The sequence below is a fragment of the Mytilus edulis genome, chromosome 13 (genome assembly GCF_963676685.1).
Source record: "Mytilus edulis chromosome 13, xbMytEdul2.2, whole genome shotgun sequence".
Classification (NCBI taxonomy): Eukaryota; Metazoa; Mollusca; class Bivalvia; order Mytilida; family Mytilidae; genus Mytilus; species Mytilus edulis.
Genome location: NC_092356.1, coordinates 34,331,621 through 34,350,926, shown reverse-complemented (window position 1 = coordinate 34,350,926; position 19,306 = coordinate 34,331,621). Strand labels below are relative to the sequence as shown.

At 31.5% G+C, this 19,306-nt stretch overlaps 1 protein-coding gene and 1 pseudogene across 1 annotated transcript in view; both read left to right on the top strand.

Annotated features, from left to right (window-relative positions):
* The window catches only part of LOC139500896 (uncharacterized), a 213,160-nt gene that overhangs the window by 123,701 nt on the left and 70,153 nt on the right, over positions 1–19,306 (top strand). The gene's annotated exons all lie outside the window — the stretch shown is intronic.
* LOC139501837 (uncharacterized protein KIAA1958-like) lies at positions 995–3,326 on the top strand (annotated as a pseudogene).

Genomic DNA, 19,306 nt, shown 5'->3' with positions numbered 1-19,306 from the left:
ACACTGGTATCGATGTAACCGTTTTAAATATGGGTAAACAGATATAAGTTTTGGTATTCATAATCAGCATTGAGTATGCCATAAAACTGTGTAAAAATCGGATTTCTTAGCAGCAATTAAAAATGTTAATTTTAATATTGATCAATATAAAAAATAGAAGTCGAAATTATTGCAAAAAAAAAATTTTAATTTTGAAAATATTAATTTCCCCCAACTTAGTAGCAATTTACCAACTTCACCTGCAGATTAGATATATATTTCCCAGCTCATATGGCATTCAAAAGCTTGCAGCTGCTTCTAAGACATTATAAAAGGTCATACGTGTGTGAGCAGATAGTTGTAAAGAAATAACAAATAAGAACTTTTAGATTAATGTTCTTGGATTGTTCATACAAGTTTATGGGATAGGGATTTTTTCAATAGGGAGGTTTCCCTGTATCTGTTTATGACAATATCGTTTACAGGTGCAAGATGAGACCAAACCTAAAGAAATGAGAGTCAATGAAGAGTTGATAAAACTAAAGGGTTGAACGTATAACCAAATCCGGGCAAATAATTAAATATGTAGATATAAGAAGATGGGGTATGAGTGCCAATGAGACAAATATCAATACAAGTACAAAAATTAAAAAAAAATGTAAACCATAATAGGTCAAAGTACGGTCTTCAACGCGGAGCCTTAGCTCACACCGAACAGCAAGCTATAAAGGGCCCTAAATATAACAAGTGTAAAACCATTGAGTGTTCTTCCCAGGATTTTTTTAAGGCGCAAAATTCAATATTTTTATAGTGGCCTTTTGTGATCTGAATCGATCAGTCATAAATCATAACATGCAATATTGCTTTTTATCTTACCTCCTATACATTTCTATGAATATGATTGGTTAAAAACGTCCGCGTGCAAACCGTGTATATTCAATATTAGGTTAGAAGGGGGGCGGGGCTTATTCCATACACGGTTAGTAGTGGAGTTACGTCCCTTTGTATAGTAAAGATGGCGTCGACGACAGGTTCGAAACGTTTCGCAACAACAACAAATGAAGAAATTGATGCAAAAAGATTGAATATGAATGCGGAAAATACCTTAAAAGCAAACAGAAAGTGTGCTAATATACTGCGGGACTATCTTCAGGAGAAACAACAAGATGATGAGTTTAAAAAATTTGATTGTGTCCGACTGAATGAGACTCTGTGTCATTTTTATGTCGACCTACGGAAAAGGGATGGTGAACGATACAAAGCATCGTCACTGGAGTCCATCAGGCATGGCATTAACAGATACCTTAAGGCTCCTCCGCACAGTTAAACGTTTGATATTGTGAAGGATTCTCCATTTAATGACAGTAACGCAAACTTTAAAGCCGTCTTGGCAGAATCGAAACGTTTTGGACTAGGTGACGTTGAATATTTCCCCGTTATTAATGAAGTTGATCGTGAAACACTGTATACATCTATGTATCTTTCATCTACAACTCCAACTGGCCTGGCAAATAAAGTTCAGTTTGACATCAGACTTTATTTTTGCAGAAGAGGAATTGAAAATATGCACAGTATGACCAAATGTACCTTCACAATTAAAACTGACATTAAACAGGATTAAAATATGTTACTAAGGCTAACTTACTAAAAACCATAGGGAATCGGATAAGGAGCTTGTCTCTGGAGTAATGCCAGAATCACCAGGTGAGTGTATGACAATAAAGGGGGGGGGTGTTATTAGACAATTGAAAGGATGAGAAAAAAAAGATAATTAGAACATTACACCATACTAATTGTGTACAAAAAATATATGATAAAATTGAGAATGGAAATGGGGAATGTGTCAAAGAGTACACAACCGACCAAATAAAAAACAACAGCATTACTAACTTTATATCAAATATACAACATTGGCGATTGCCACACAGACATGAATGACAATCAATGATATTCCTGAAAATATAAAAACTTAAAACAACAAGTACATTTAGTAACTATAAATAGTTATGAAAGGTAGCAATATCATTATCTAATTATAGACTAAGACAGGAATCTGTAATTTATTGTTGTGTTGTTTATTGCTGTAAGTAAAATGCATATCATACATGTATTTCTCATTTGAATAAATTTACATGTGTCATTTCGGAACCTTCTACATGTCTGAAATATCAATGTAAATACAAGAAATACATATACCAATTGTTGAAGGCTGTACGGTGACCTGTCATTTATAGTTAAACGTTGTTAATGTCTGTGTCATTTTGGTCTCTTGTGGACAGTTGTCTCATTGGCAATCATACCACATCTTCTTTTTTATGCCCCACCTACGATAGTAGAGGGGAGTTATGTTTTCTGGTCTGTGCGTCCGTTTGTCCGTCCGTTCGTCCGTCTGTCCGTTCGTCCGTCTGTCCCGCTCCAGGTTAAAGTTTTTGGTCAAGGTAGTTTTTGATGAAGTTGAAGTCCAATCAACTTCAAACTTAGTACACATGTTCCCTATGATATGATCTTTCTAATTTTAATGCCAAATTAGAGTTGTTACCCCAATTTCACGGTCCACTGAACATGGAAAATGATAGTGCGAGTGGGGCATTCGTGTACTGAGGACACATTCTTGTTATATATAGTACCTACGTCTTTGTTGTTGATGTTAAACCTGAAAATATCTAAATGATTACTCTATATTTCAGGATCTGTGTATTGTCCTGTTGCCTCATACGAGAACTATATTCGTAGATTACATCCATCAAATGATCGTTTATGGCAGAAACCGTTGGATAGTTTTTCCACAGAGGCTGATGTCTGGTATTGTAATATGCCACTAGGAGAAAAAAAAACTAAGTACATTTATGTCAGAACTCAGTAAGAAGTGTAAGTTGTCTATTGTTTATACCAATCACTCAATACGAGCAACTGGAGCCACAGTTTTATCACAAAACATGTATGGATCTGCGCAAATAATGGCAGTCACTGGGCACAAGTCCGTACAGTCACTCACAACGTACCAGCGTGTTGATACTAACGAGAAAATTAAAATGGGTAAAACTATATCTGACAATCTTGTGCAAAGAGCAGTTATTGCTTCCAACCATTCATGCAATAGATCCAAAAGTGATGATAGTGGGTCATTTATGGAACAAATACAAGATATTGACATTGGAGATATTTTAGGAGACTTTGATGACAACGGGCCGAAACCCATCCAATACAGACAAACAACCACATGCATGCAGTCGACAAAACCTCAGAGTCAGATCTTCTATGACAATGTAACTGTTATACACAACCTTACCATCAACAAGTAGTTGTGAGGAAATTATCACACTTGTCATGTTGACATCAACATTAATTTTTCAATTTGTACACAAAAAATGTGTTGCATGTTGACTTCGACACTGTTTGTCGCCTAAATGTATTGAACATTTTGTTTTAATTAATATTGTTATATCAAGGTTATTGATATTAAATTGTTAATGTTGACATTTGTTTTTCTCTTTCAATAAGACCAATGAAAGTAGATTCTTAAAGTTGTAGATTTGAACACTTTAATATAAAGACCTGGTATGATTGTAAATGAGACAACTATAGTCGAGATTCAACAAATAAAGATAGTCGGTAAGATAAATTCGTTACATAGTGTGCTAGTAACCTAATACGATATATACGGGGTAAGTAAATTCCATATGGGGTTCGAGCTTCGCTCTCACCCCATATGGAATTTACTAACCCCGTATATATCGTATTAGGTCACTAACACACTATGTAACTAATAGTGTTGTGTGTTTAATAATGCAGAGTATTAATGAATTTACTATATATGAAATAAATTGATTTTAAACACAAAAGTTATTCAGTTATATTCAGTCAATTAAAGAAGTCAAAATATAAATATTCATCTCTGTACTCTCTGCTACTTCTAGGGATATTGTTTCAAGATAGTGTTATTTTGTTGGACAGTCTGTTCCTCAACGTTGTCTTAATCCTCTTCAGGGTTGAAAACCCCCTCTTATAATAACTTTTGCTTATACTCCCTTAACATTTCTAAGCCATGAAAACTCAGTCAGCCACTTGTCACTGAAACCAGAAACATGGTGCTTGCTGTTATCACTTGCTAAAACTTTAGATCAGTTGGGATTAGGTGAAGCAACTATAGCATCGGCTTATACTGACAGCTGAGTGTACAGGGAGATGTATTCCCCTTTTCATAAGAAGTCATAGATGTGGAAAAAAACTACACCTTCCATCATGTCTTTTGCTTAGAATTCACCCTTTGTTATTTGCAGAGAACATGTTCATTCAATATTAATAAAATTGAATATGGTTAAGATAGTTGGTATACAACTTTTTAAAACAAAAATATTTTAATGAACATGCAGCTGACAAGTTTCCGAGGTTCGACATTTATATCGGCCTGGGGAGAACACTTCATTTAAACCGGAAAACCAACGGTCTAATCTATATAAAATACGAGAAACGAGAAACACTTTTGAACCACATCAACAAACGACAACTACTGAACATCAGATTCCTGACTTAGGACAGGTGTAAACAATTGCAGCGGGTTAAACGTTTTAATGTTACCAAACATTCCCCTAATCTGAAACAATAGTGAAACATCACAACATAGAAAAACACACTATAAAATATCAATTGAAATGGCTTAACTCAATCAAAAGACAAATTAACACGATCCAACATACACTGAACAAATAAATTTGATCTTTGATACAATGCAAATATAAAATCAATAAAATATACCGTGTGAAATGTTAAACAATTTTAGAAAAACAACAATAAGCTAGAACAAAAATATGCACCATTAGCATTTGTACACAGGTAAATGAAAATAATTTTGTAGTTAGGTATCATGTACAATTCAAACGGAGAAAGGAAATAATTTTACAAAATAAATAATTTTGATGTTCATAGTACGAAGAAGTGAAAATTTATAGTACTACCAAATACTTATCAAAGCTGGTATATAGGCCAGTTATTACCCTGAATAAGTAAACATTAAAAAACAAAAAAGTATTACAAATAGTATCAACAGGTCAAATAAGATTTGAGAGTACTCGCAGTTACTGAAAGCTAGTTAAAAGCCTAAAACAATTAATAATAAAAAATCATGCATCAGAGACTAAAATCAACTAAAACACATTCCAGGGATTTAGCATTTTAACGTCATCAACAGTCAAAGAAGACATGACTTGTGCAATGCCAAAAATAAATGTATCGACAGGCAGTAGGATAGTTAGAAGTTAACCTCTTTATAGATCAAAATCAACGTGGTGTGTCTTTATACATCCCTTTGAAAAGAATACAAATTGAGTTATGTTTTAATTTGCTGATGACAAAATCGATATTAGTGCCAAATTGAATGTAAACTATATTTAAAGATCTAATTACAACATTGGTAAGATAACCTTTACTTATAAGTTTATTTAAAGGTTCGATGAGTTTACACGGATCACATAGTGATTTCTGCGCTTTCAGTACAATATTACCGTAACATTTAGGATGTGAAATACTGTTTTTAATCAGTTTTCTACAGGTACAGCCAAATTTACTAATCAAATCTTTGTATTTATGAAATAATTTAGTAAAAGTTTTACGTAAGTTATGGTAAAGAAATCCCTGACTTAATCATTTACCAGTGATATCACTACACACACGGGCAGAACGAACGAGTTGGTATATATAAACACCGTACGATGGAGCCAAAGGAACATCGCCGTATAAAAAAGGAAAATTAGCAATAGGGAATGAAAAATCGACTCTTTTGTCGTAACTTTTAGAATGCAGTTTTCCTTTAGAGATTGAAATGTTTAAATCTAGAAAAGGGCAACTACTGCTGTTTATGTTAGATTTAGTTAAAGTAAGTTCTTTATGGTAAATTTCGGTAGTATATTTAGAGAACTCTGGATTACTTGACGAAAAAATATCATCCAGATAACGGAAGGTATTGTTGAATGTATCAACCAAATATAACAATGACGTGTCTTTAATGGGTTTGGTCATAAACTGAGATTCATAGCAATACAGGAATAAATCTGCTATTAAAGGGGTGCAGTTAGTGCCCATATGAATACTTACTACTTGTCTATACCATTTATCGCCGAAACGTACATATATGTTGTCCAGGAGAAAATTTAAAGCTTCCATCACATCTTCACATTTACAGTAAGTGTATCTAGCATACTTTCCTTTTTCTTTACAGAAACAGGCTTTAAACGAGTTACAGCAAATAAATTTGCAATGAGATTTTTCAAAAGACCATTTAATTAAATATGCAAACGTTTTCTTGATAAGATTGTGTGGAAGTGTAGTATAGAGAGTAGAAAAATCATAACTGTCGACAGAATTAAACGGACCATCAAAAGCGTGGTTTTTTTTTTATCTAAAACCTCTCAAATTAATTAATACCATTATTTTCATAAGGTTTATTACAAAAGTTATTAACAAGTTCTTTGATAGTAGTAAGGGAGGTAGTTTGGTTGGTTCAGATTGGTAGTAGAACACTTACTAGATGCGCAGATGAAACAGAATTTAAATTGGTTTTTTTTGTTTTGCAATTTAGGTAACCAGTACATAGTAGGGAATTTCAAATGTTCGGAAGAGGCTTTAAGCTTGGTAGTGTCAGTGATATTCTTGTTCATAATTTGAATTTCTGTGGAGCGTACGGACCTGAATGTAGAAGAATTTATAATTTCGTTTTGGAGAACTTCTTTGTTGTATATGCGTCACACCACCACTATATTATTGGCTGCTTTGTCTGCCGGTACGAACACAAACCGCTTTGCGAGTACTTGGAGTTTATTTTTTATTCTAGAAAAGGGAATATTATGGACCCTATTACTAATTTCAGAATTGTTTTCAAAATGAGATATGCGAATATTAACAGTATTCATAATTTTATTCAAATAACTGTCTAGAGATTTTTTATCAGCATTTTCACGTTTACACCAATCTTTACAGTAGACAGACAGAGCATCTTTAATGACCAGATGACACTGTTTCCAATCTATTTTAGATGGAGGACGATATTTCGGTCCTTTCTTGGGAAAAGTTATGACCTCAAGGTCTTCGACAATGTTAAGGTCTCCTGTAAGGACATGACCATAGGGAACATATCTAAAACTAGTCTTAAGTGGAAGGAACATTATTTTCTATATTGACGTCTGATGTAACTGACGTTTAATTAAAAATCAAACTTTTTTTTATATAAGAATACGAAATAATAGGTGGTTCTATATTATGTGCATGCTTTACATTCTACTATTTTTTTAACGAAAAAGAATAAATGACGTTTATGATAGCTTAAGGTCGTCTAAATTTTTCAATCTAGAATGGAGAGGTTACTCTATATCTTTTGATGACAAGATTGTTGGCTAGAGCAGGGAAGGTCAAATTCTTCTCAAATTGACATATAACCTTGCTTAGTGAAAAATCGCTATCTATTTTGTGTTATACATCTTTGAAAAGTAGTTCACATTTTATCAATTTTGTATCTTAATTAGAAGAAAGCTAATTCTAACAGGAATTTAAAAAATCATTTCAAATTAACACCAAATGATGTAATTACGTTTCGATGGATCGATACATTTTATGCAGAAATTTGTTTAGAAAAAATTAATTTACAGGTACCTATACTAAAACCAAATTTTAACACATGACATGAATCTCTTTAAATGGTATCATTTTAAGAAATAAATAATAAGGACGTTTAGATTTATGAAATTGAATTGATAATATAACTTATGTGACATTAATTTAGTCAATGAAAATGTTGCCTAAATATTTTGATGGCAAGATAGTTAATTAAAACCGGATAGTATAAATATCCTGACAAATAAATTTAACTTAGGTACCACGATTAAAAATGAAATTGAGACAAATCTGGCAACTATAAGTCACCGCACGGAATTCAAAAATGAACAAAACCCATACTGAATAATTAGCTATAAAAGGCTCCGACAAATGTAAAAAAGTTCAGAAGAGAAAACTAACGACCTTATGTAAAAACAATAAACATAAAACAGGTTAGACATACAGCAATATACAACAACCGTTGGTTATGTGCTGACATTATCCCAAAAGTATTAAATTTCTGTGTAGGTCTGATAACAGTCCTTAGAGGTACGTTCACCAGACAGTAAATAACAGAAAACGAATTGATATGTTTTAGATCTTTTATGAATGTATGTTATGAACCTTTACTTAATCATTCAAAATAGACAAATCAAGTACACTATGCATGATTGATATATTATGGGAATTTCATGATAATTTAAGGTGATACGAAATTTGTTAATCGAGAGATTATCCTATAACTGTTTAGGACAAGATGGTGTACTTGAGCAGAGATGACTGAAGCATTTTAAATTGAGACTAAACATCAAAGAGGAATACCATTTTCCGGCGCTATGCGTCTTCGAATAGTATTCACATTTTTTGAACAATCACAACATTGTATTTTGAAATATGTCCATGTACATTCTCTATTTTCTCCTACTTTAGGATAATTAACTAGATACAAAGTAATTCAAAATATGTATAAACAAATATCAAAGTATAACGATACCATTTGAATTCGCGTTTAAAGTGAAAGTTTTTGTAAAACTAAAATCTGAACTTTGCATCGTACAAATTTAGCTCTAAAACAGTCCTTCATTTGCCAAACTTGTGGGAAGTTACCACTGAATAAGAAAGGAACCCATTTTTAGAGCAATACTACTTCCCAATATAAACTCATTTGATAATAAAAACACAAAGAAACCATTGTGCCAAATGTTTTACATGAATGTAGGATTTTATGGGTTTTAATATGGACAACTTAGGCATTTGAATTAAAACTTAAGGACTAATTGTCTTGCCAGCTAAAGCATGACAATTTTTATTAAACTGAAATCTAAACTCTTCATCATGAATCTAAAACGGTTTCCAATTTATCAAAGTTGTCGAAAGTTACTGCTGAATGAGAAAAGCTTACCATTTTCAAAATCAATTTGTTTTGATTACCAAAAACACAAAGGAAACCTTTGTTCAAAATATGTAATATCAGTTTAGGTATTTATGTGGCTAATAAGGACAACTTTGGTAACTGAAATAAAAATCTGGAATGATATTCCTATCCGCAGTATTTTGTAACTTTAGTCTACATACATCGTGCTCCGTGTAAATTCACCATATACATTCACATATAACAGCTCTATATCAAAATGGTTGAATGATGACATGATGTTTTAATACTTGAGGTAAGAAGAACCAAATATAAGTATAGCTACACTGGTATCGTTGTAGCTGTTGTAAAATATCGTCACTTGGACATACTATTTTTTGTGTATTCAAATCCGGCATTTAGTATTAAGAAACGCTGTTGAAAAAAACAGATTTAATAGAGGACTTTGAGCATGTTATTTTTACATATATAATTTAAGTCATCCATGATAAATAACTTTTAGAATAATTCATTGTAGTCCTTGTTTTCCAAGGTAAGTATTATTGCATTGATGAATATGAAATATTTTATGCAGAAATACGTTTCAAAAATGTTATTTTGCAGGTACTTATGGCAGAACAAAATTTCAGCACTCGACGTGAATATCTTTCAAGGTTTGACATCACTCGAGACATTGTAAGTAACGTTATGCCGCAAAAACATAATTTGCCTTTATGTGTTGCTGATTTTGTTATCTTCTCTTTTTGAAAACATTTTGCAATTTTCCTACTAAAATGATAAATGCCTGTTCATTCAATTTGGTATAAGGTGTAAGCTTAACCAATTTTTAGAATTGAAAAAATTAGAACATTCAGATTAATGTTTTTGAATTTTTAAGATAAGTCAAGCTGATATAAATGTTTTGAAAACAGAGGTTACCTTGTATCTGTTTAGGGCAACGTAGTTTACTTTTCGAAAAAAACAAATTGAGACCAAACCTTGCTATAGAGGAATAGCATAGTCGATCTAGTGGTATACATTTGCACATCAGAGATTAGTAGTACATATTTCGAAAACAGTGAAATATTAGCACTTTGACAACTTCCATTTGACTTTGCCCAAAAGAAGGAAGAAGAAAATGATACAAAGTTACTAAATATCTATTGTCATTTCCACCTTTTTTCTGCAATATTATTAGAACATGACATTGTATAAATTTCGTTTCAATTAATCTGGGTGCCGGTGTTTTTTCTTCAAAAAAGATATGGACTAGTGGATTTAAGTTCTTTAAATGATGAGATTAATCCATCTCTCTGACCTCCTTCTTTTTTGTGTTTTTTATGGTAATAACCAAGATATAACTTTTTATAACATGTATAAGATGATTATACACATCGCTATATCAGTTGTATATTTCGATAAAATCCGACTCTGATCTGTTACAAAAGTCAAAACATAATTGGTCATAACTTGTATCCCAATCAGCAACGCTTTGGTCAATTCTTACTGAACATGAAAGGGAAACCGTTTTTAGACCAATATTACTGGTCCGAGACCACAATTATTTCGTAGTGCATTTCTTTTAGAACATAAATGAAAATAAAAAAAGATCCCACAGGTTTCTCACAGAAACTTTTACAGTGTGTTGTACTACTTTTGGGACAAATTATATTAAAATTATAGAAAACTTCATCGGCTCTAACTCAAAATATGGACAATTATTTGTTTAGGGCGTCTTGAATTCTTTTGACAGCTTCCGAAGTGCTAATTTTAAACCTTTTTCAGCTGGACCAAATCACTACTTTCCTTTAAAATTCTGGACCCAAATTTTTTTACAGTGTAATTTCACCCCTACTTGCAATTTGAGGCATTAAACATGGAGAAATAAATTTGGAAGGGGTATAAAAATTAATGGCAAGCAACCCACCAAAGGAAACCATTGTGTAAAAATTAGTACATGGCTCCAGGCTTTTATATGGTTAATACGAACAATTGAGATAACCGAAATAAACATTATGGACTGATATTTCTGCCGGCATCATTTCATCACTGGTGTCTGCCTAGACATAACCCCATTGAGTTTAACCATATATTCGCACAAGATTGGGATGTTGCAATGGGAGTTTTGATATCGAGGGATAAATATGCGTATCATTATGTCAACACTGGTGACGACGAAGCTGTAGTAAATATGGTTTTAAGATCATTTTGTTTGTATTCAAATTTGTGATCAATTATGTGATTAAACTGTCTGTAGACTGGATTGTTTTAGCCGAACATCAACCTGTTATTTGGTGCATTAATCATTTAAGTCAAAACTATAACCTTGCATTTTGATGTCAACACTTGTTACGACGAAGCTGTAGTAAATAAGATAAATGTGTTTGTATTCAAATTTGTGATCGATTGTGTGATTTAACTTTCTAAAGACATGATATTTTAGCCAAACATCAACATGTAACTTGTTGCAGTAATTATCTACGTCATACATGAACTTTAACCTTGTGTTGTAATGTAAACATTTATTACATTGTTTGCAATGAATAACAGTGATTTCCCAGTAAAATAAAAACCGATAACTTCACATGTGAAATAAACGCAATTAGTTCACTCCCCTAACGTCATACAACAATGTGGTGTCTACATTGTTTTCAATTCCCATTGTCAATGTAATAAAAAGAATAACTTATCAATGAATTCAAGTATCAAGAAATATTTAACTCGTGAACACTGATAATTAACGTATACGCTACGCGCATTTGTGTATTATTGTTGAATATTTTTCTAGTTATAAATTATAATCCTGGTACATTTGATAACTAATTATTGTCAGCAGTAAAACGGTATTTAATTTGACAAAGTTGTCTTTACCTAATACTTAACGAGAAAGGTAGAAAATTATCAGTCCAATATCACTTTACCAAAAATATTTTAGTGAAATGAATTAAAAGTAAATGATTATGCAAAATATAATATACCGTAAAGTAATAGATGAGGTTGAAATGGACAACTTAGGTAACTGAACTGAAAATGTCAGCCTTATTCGGAGGTTATTTATTTGTCTGCATGCACACAACAACGTAATACTTAACGTAATGGTCACTAAATATGGAACTCATTAAAGGGAGGGACAAATGATACAAGTCAGAAGACATCACTTCAAATCTTTAAACACTATTGTACAAGATGGTCATTGAATTATTTATCAACCAGTTTATAAAGAATATGGATATACTTCTGTTGGTCAATAACAGCAATGACGAATACATTAATTTTTCGGAAAAAATGATACTGGTTTGATCTTGTATTATATCACCCTCTCCTTTTATTAATTGTTTTTCAAGTAACACAAGATTTTGAAAAAGCAACATATATAATCAATGTTCTTATCTTTTTAAAAATATTTTCCATCGAGCTTTTAAAATATGGATCGATTTAGTTTGTTGAATGTTTAAAGACAACCATTTTGATGAAAATAAACAAAGGTCGATTAAATTGATGGTCATAAATTGCCATTTGTTTTCAAAGATATATTAATGTGTGTCAATTGTTTTTAGTATTACAAGTAAAATTAGAAATATATGCAAGAAATAACAATTAAGGTTATAGAATTGCTGGTATACGGTAAGGAGTCTGAATTTGTAAATGGAGAGGTTTGCCTATATCTGATTAGGACTAGATAGTTAACAGGATTAAAGACGACAGCATTCTTAATCAAATTTAGATAAAACCTTGATGAATAGGAAAAGCATTATCGATCAACTAAGCAAATACAACCACCTGGTTGTAAGTACATTGTATATATATTTCAACACCACACGATTTAAGTGTCGAAATAAAACACGTTCCTCTGTCACCCTCAAACAGTGAGGTTACAAAATAAATATGTATGGATTGAGGAATACAAAATATTTTATGCAGACATATGTTTAAAAAATATTATTTTACGGGTGGCTGAGTTCTAATCAAATTGAAACGCTTGACGAAAATATCTTTAATGGTTTGACGGCTCTGGAGTATTTGTAAGTAATTTGAATCCACAAACAACTGTTTGCCCCATCTGATGCTGGTTTTCCATGTAATGATGTAATTTACCATTTTTTATTTTTTTATTTTCGTGCACAGATATATTAGTTTGTGTCAATTTGGTTTTTGTATTATATGAAAAGTGTACAATTTAAAGAAATAACAAATAATGACTTTAGATTTAAGATATTGTATTGCTGTTATTAGTTAAGAGGGATAAAAATTGTCACATTGGAGAGGTTTCCTTTTATGTGTGTAGGACAATATAGTTTACAGGAAAAAAGATGACACAAGTCAAGCAAGCCTTAATTAAGAGTAATATCATTTTTGATCTAGTGCAATATATTTCTATATTTTTTTAGTAGTACATATTATCAGACCGATACAATATTTGCACTTTGGACCATTTAAGTTAACTTTGTGACTCTAAATTAAATGAAGATTATATAAATAAACTCATCATATATACCAGAATTGAAATTATATATTTGCGCAAGACGCGCGTTCCATGAAGTTATTGCATATCTTTTATAGCCATTTGGGTTTTTTTAAATGGCTGCACAATTCCTCAAAATATATCCAAAAAAAATAATTGTGTATCGTTTCAAATAAAAAATTAAAAACAATGTTAGAAAATCGATAAAACATTTTAAGTGAATTTAGTGAACATATTTTTTTTTGTAATGGGTCGTATCTTTCGTTGATTGTCTTGATTTTATGTTAATATAAAACATGCATTAATAAATATTGATATAAAATGATATAAAGCAAAAATTTAAATTTTTCAGTTTCTGCTCTAAAACAGTATTTCATTTGGTAAAGTTTTCGTTTCTTACTACTGAATGAGAAAGGCGGAAATTGTCAGACCAATATCACTTCCCAAAAATATTTTGATAAAATACATTTAAGGAAATTGTTATGTAAAAAATAATTTTGCGTAAAGTAAAGTATGAGGTTCAAAATGACAACTAAGGTAACTAAACTGAAAACGTTGTGCCAGCATCCTTCGGGGGCTATTGTCTGCATGCACAGAACCAAAATTTATGCTACTTAAGGCTATGGCCACTGACTTTGAACCTGCTTAAATGACAGAATAAATGAAACAAGGTAGAAGACCACACGTATGATCTGCCAGCACTGCTGTAAAATATGATCATTGAATTATTTGTTATTAAATTAATCATTAATATTGCGGTAAAATTGTCTAAGAACAACGTTTATTTTTATAGATTTAAGGGCAGACATTGAAGATATTTGTCTTCTAAGGATAATGTAAGACATAATTGGAAAATAACTATGTATTATATTATGAAAATCTCTCACTATGTTTCTGTTGTTTCGTTGTTTTCCTTTTATAGTTGATGTGCTCCTCTCGGCTTTAGCGTGTTTAGTTTGTAACACGGATTTATTTTCTCTCAATCGACTTATGACTTTTGAAAGCGCTATACTGCTTATTTGCAAAATATCAACTAGTTTACAAACCGATATATTAGACATCCGCTGGCCAATGTATTGCCAATGTTTATCTGTTTGCATTTACGAATATGCAAAATGTAATGATGAAACGTTATGCTATATTGTAGGTCCCTACAGACCAATCAAATTACAAAATTCCCCATGTATTGCTAAATTGCTCTTGTATTTTATTCATTGTTTTTAAGTAAAATAAGTTTTTAAGAATGCAATATAAATAATTAATGTTTTATTTTTTTTCAAATAATGCAATTTTCCGAAAGATTTAAATACTGTTTAATTTATTTGGTATATCATATAAAGTCTACTGTTTTCAAAAAATGAAGATGCCGTTTAAATGATGCTATTGGATAGATCAGATAACGCAATGCCGTCTGCATTTTGTCAAAAGAGAGGTAACCATGTGACTTTCATGATACATTAGTTAACTGAAGTAGTAATGACAAACTGTTCAGTATAATTGAGATTAAACTTTAATAATGGGGAATTTGATAAATAATTCTCATTTCGAGCACTACCAAAATATAGTACTTTATGATACTTTGTATTTGACTTTTCTTTTCTACTTTTTAAAAACCTCCTGCGCATCTTAGATAAATGAATGAAGTTTGCTTTAATTTTATTTGATATCATTTTAAGAAATAACATACATGAACATAGTAATGAGGACTTTTAGATTTATGTTATTGAATTGATTATATTTCTTAAGTGACATGAGTTTAGTCAATGAAAATGTTGCCTTGATCTATGTTATGAAAACATAGTTTGTTTTTTGCTTGTTTTTGAATTGACTGCACAAATTCCTCATAATATATAAAAAATGATAATTGTGTATCGTTTCAAAAACATAATCCAAAAACAATGTTAGAAAATAGATAAAACAGTTGAAGTGAATTTAGAAAACATAGACTGTCACGAAAATCTATGATAAACGGGACGATTTCAACTTCCCAATTATCAATTTCCCATTTCTCAGCAGTAACATACCCTCTGCCCCTTCGTATGGTGTTTACATATCACAATTGATACGTTATTCACGTGCTTGTTCACACTATACGGACTTCATATACAGGAGTGTGGTCCTTACGCAGAAACTGCTCCAACAAAGTTATGAGGAGGACAGATTAAAATTGACACTCCGTAAATTTTATGGACACCATCACGATTTGGTGGATCCATACCATGTTTCGTTGACCAAACTAGCTAAGGACATTTTTACCACATGGTAGATTGTGTTTTGTCATAATGTCGTCTAATCTTTTAATTACCAAACGTGACTTATTCCCGATTGTGACTGTTTTGCCGAGTGTGAACTCGCATTACTATAAGACGTGGTACGGTACTTATCCATCCCAAATTCATGTATTTAGTTTAAATGTTTAATGTTATATTTGTAATTCTCATCGGATTTTGTCAAATGTGTTGACGTCTTTTCTATTATATTTATGTGTTATGGTAAAGAAAATTAATCACCCCCTTCATTTATCAGATTTGATTTCGTTCAAAGTAATCAGTACGATATTTTACGTTTGAAGTTAGATTCATAACAAACCTGACATAGGTTTATAATATAGTTAATTGCTACCTCAGTTTTATATAAATAAGAATTAAAATGTGCTTTGTTATTAAATGCAATATCAGTATTTAGTTCAAATATATAATCTTAAATTAATCCTAATTCTATCTTATTCATTCTTATGTGACGTCATTTTTCATTTTTTGATGCTCTGTTTTACTAATTCAAATGACGTCATTTTTTCGTCATTTTTCAGTTTCAAATAGGACGTCACTTGGCGTAGAGGTTTAAACGTATTCGGATGTGTCTACTTTTGTGTTTCAAATGTCTGGTTATGTAAATGTATTTCAGTTGTTTCCTGTAATTAGTTAATACTTCAGCTTTATCATGTACATCTTTTGAATATTCATTTTATTAAATTTACTGTTTGCAAAAGTATAAATTACTCTAAATTATAGGGATTTTCTGGTAACTTAACAGAAAACCCTTGCCGTTTTTGGCACAACCTTTTTGATCTTTTGGTCCTCGATGCTGTTCAACTTTGTACTCATTTCGGCTTTCAAACTTTTGTATCTGTGCGTCACACATAGGTCTTGTGTGGACAAAATACACTTCTGGCGTATTAAAATTTTGAACTTGTTGCCTTTTGTTGGCTGTTGTTCGTGTGATTCTTTGTCAATTGTGTTCTCCAATTTATTTATATTGTAGTCCTGTGTTGTCATTTTGATGTTATATTTCACATGGCCATAAAAGTGGGAGGTTTGGCATGCCACAAAACCAGGTTCAACCCACCATTTTTTCCTTTAAAAATGCCCTGTACCAAGTCAGGAATATGGTCATTGTTATATTATAGTTCGTTTCTGTGTGTATTACATTATAACGTTGTGTCGTTTGTTTTCTCTTATTTTTGAGTGTAAATTCACATTGCGATAAGACGTGTCACGGTACTTGTCTATCCCAAATTCATGTATTTGGTTTTGATGTTATATATATATGTTATATTTGTTATTCTCGTGGGATTTTGTCTATATGTGTTACATTTTAGTGTTATGTCGTTGTTCTCCTCTTATATTTAATGCGTTTCCCTCGGTTTTAGTTTGTTATCCCGATTTTGTTTTTTGTCCATGGATTTATGAGTTTTGAACAGCGGTATACTACTGTTGCCTTTATTGTAATATATCCTATCTTTCGTAAATTCAAATTTCTGCTCTAAAACTGTATTTCATTTGGCAAATTTGTCGTTATTTAATACAGAATGAGAAAGGCGGAAAATTATCAAAACCAATATCACCTCCCAGAAATTTTGTTAAAATAGATTACAAGGAAATTGTTATGTAAAATATAGTATTGCGTAAATTAATGTATGATGTTCAAACGCACCACTTAGGTAACTAAACTTAAATCGTTCTGTCAGCATCCGTCGGGGGCTATCGTAGGTTAGGCATTAAAACAATACACAAACACATATATTATATACAGCAATACACAACAACCATTGACCTCTGAGCTGACATTCGCCAAAAGGATTAAATTTCCAATTAGACCAAAATAAGAGAAAGCGAATTGATATGTTTTAAATATTTTATGAAAGTATCTTATGAACCTTTATTTAATCATTCAGAATAATCAAACCAAGTACATTATGATTGATTTTATTTGAATTTTATTATAATTTAAGATGATAAGACCTTTGGTATACTACTGTTTCCTTTATTTGTCCTGTATCTGTTTAGGACAAGTTGGTGTACTTGACACAGATGATAGTAACATTTCAAATTGAGACCAAACCTCCTTAAAGAGAAAAACAATTATCACTCCGGCGCTATACGTCCTCGAATAGTTTCATGTTCTGAACAAACACAACATTTTATTCGAACTACTTCCAAGTGCCTTTATTTTCTCCTTCTTTAGGATAATTAACCAGATATAAAGTATATAACACATGCATAAGAAATTTCAAGATATAACGATAAAATGGAAATCAACATTTAGAGCGAAAGTGTTTATAAAACTTGAATCTCAACTTTTCATCGTAAAAATGTATTTCTAAAACAGTAATACATTTGAAAAACTTGTGGGAAGTTACTATTGAACACGAAAGGCAAATAATTTTCAAAGCAATATTACTTCCCAAGATAAACTCATCAGAAACACAAAAGAAACCGTTGAGCCAAATTTGGTATATGAGTCAGCCTAAGCAGGACTAGAACTTAAAGTATAATACTGCACTCTCAATATGTTAAAATTTAGTCATAAAAAATCACCAAAGTCAGCACAATACAAGACAAGAACTGACATACCGGTATTAATGATTATGTGACTTACGATTTTTGCTTTATCCTACATATTGGTCTTTTAATCTTGTTCCTAAAACCGAAAAAATCTTATATTACAATAAATTTATATTTTTGATTGGAGACCAGAATATTGTAGAAAAAATAGCTAAAAATTATTTGCGTTTCAATGTAAGAAAGAGTCCAGGAAACGCTCATAAACGCTCGTTGATGAACCAAGGTTGTGTAAAAAAAGGAATGAAAAAAAGTTGATTACGTGTTAAAGTGTTCTTTTATTTGTCTTTGAAAATTAACAACTTGTACGGTTTATACAAAAAAGAAGATTTAGTATGATTCTAAATGAGACAATTATTCACAAGAGACGAAATGACACAGACATTAACAGCTATAGGTCACCGCACGGCCTTCAACAGTGAGCAAAGCCTGTCCATCATAATCAGCTGTTAAAAGACCCGAACTCACAAATGTAAAACAATTCAAACGAGAAAACTAACGACCTAATTAATGTATAAAAAAATGAACGAAAAACAGTATTTAACATAGCAACAAACGACAACCACTGAATTACAGGCTCCTGACTTGGGACAGGCAACTAAATATAGAATGTGGCTGGGTTTAACATGTTAGTGGGATCCCAATCCTCCTCATAACCGGGAACAGTGGTGAAACAGTACAGAATAAGAATGAACACTATAACCAGTTGCAAAAGGGTTAACACATCAGATGGATACAAATAGAAATACACATGTACATCTAACAAGTGTACAGATTTGAAAGTACTTGCAATTTTTGACAGCTAGTTAAAATCCAATAATAACTAATAAAAATAATCATGCATCTAAGACTAATGTATTAATCAGTACACATCCAACATCCAATGGATTTAGTGTAAATACGTAATGAACAGTCAGAGGAAAACATGACTTTGTGCAATGCCAAGATACAGGAATCCAAAGATTATAGATCCATGCAAGTGTACATGTATATACAATATTATTTTAGTTTGCTTTTATTTAACTGATAACAAAATGAATATAAATACCAATAAACATAATATTCAAAAATCTTATTACAGTAGTTGAA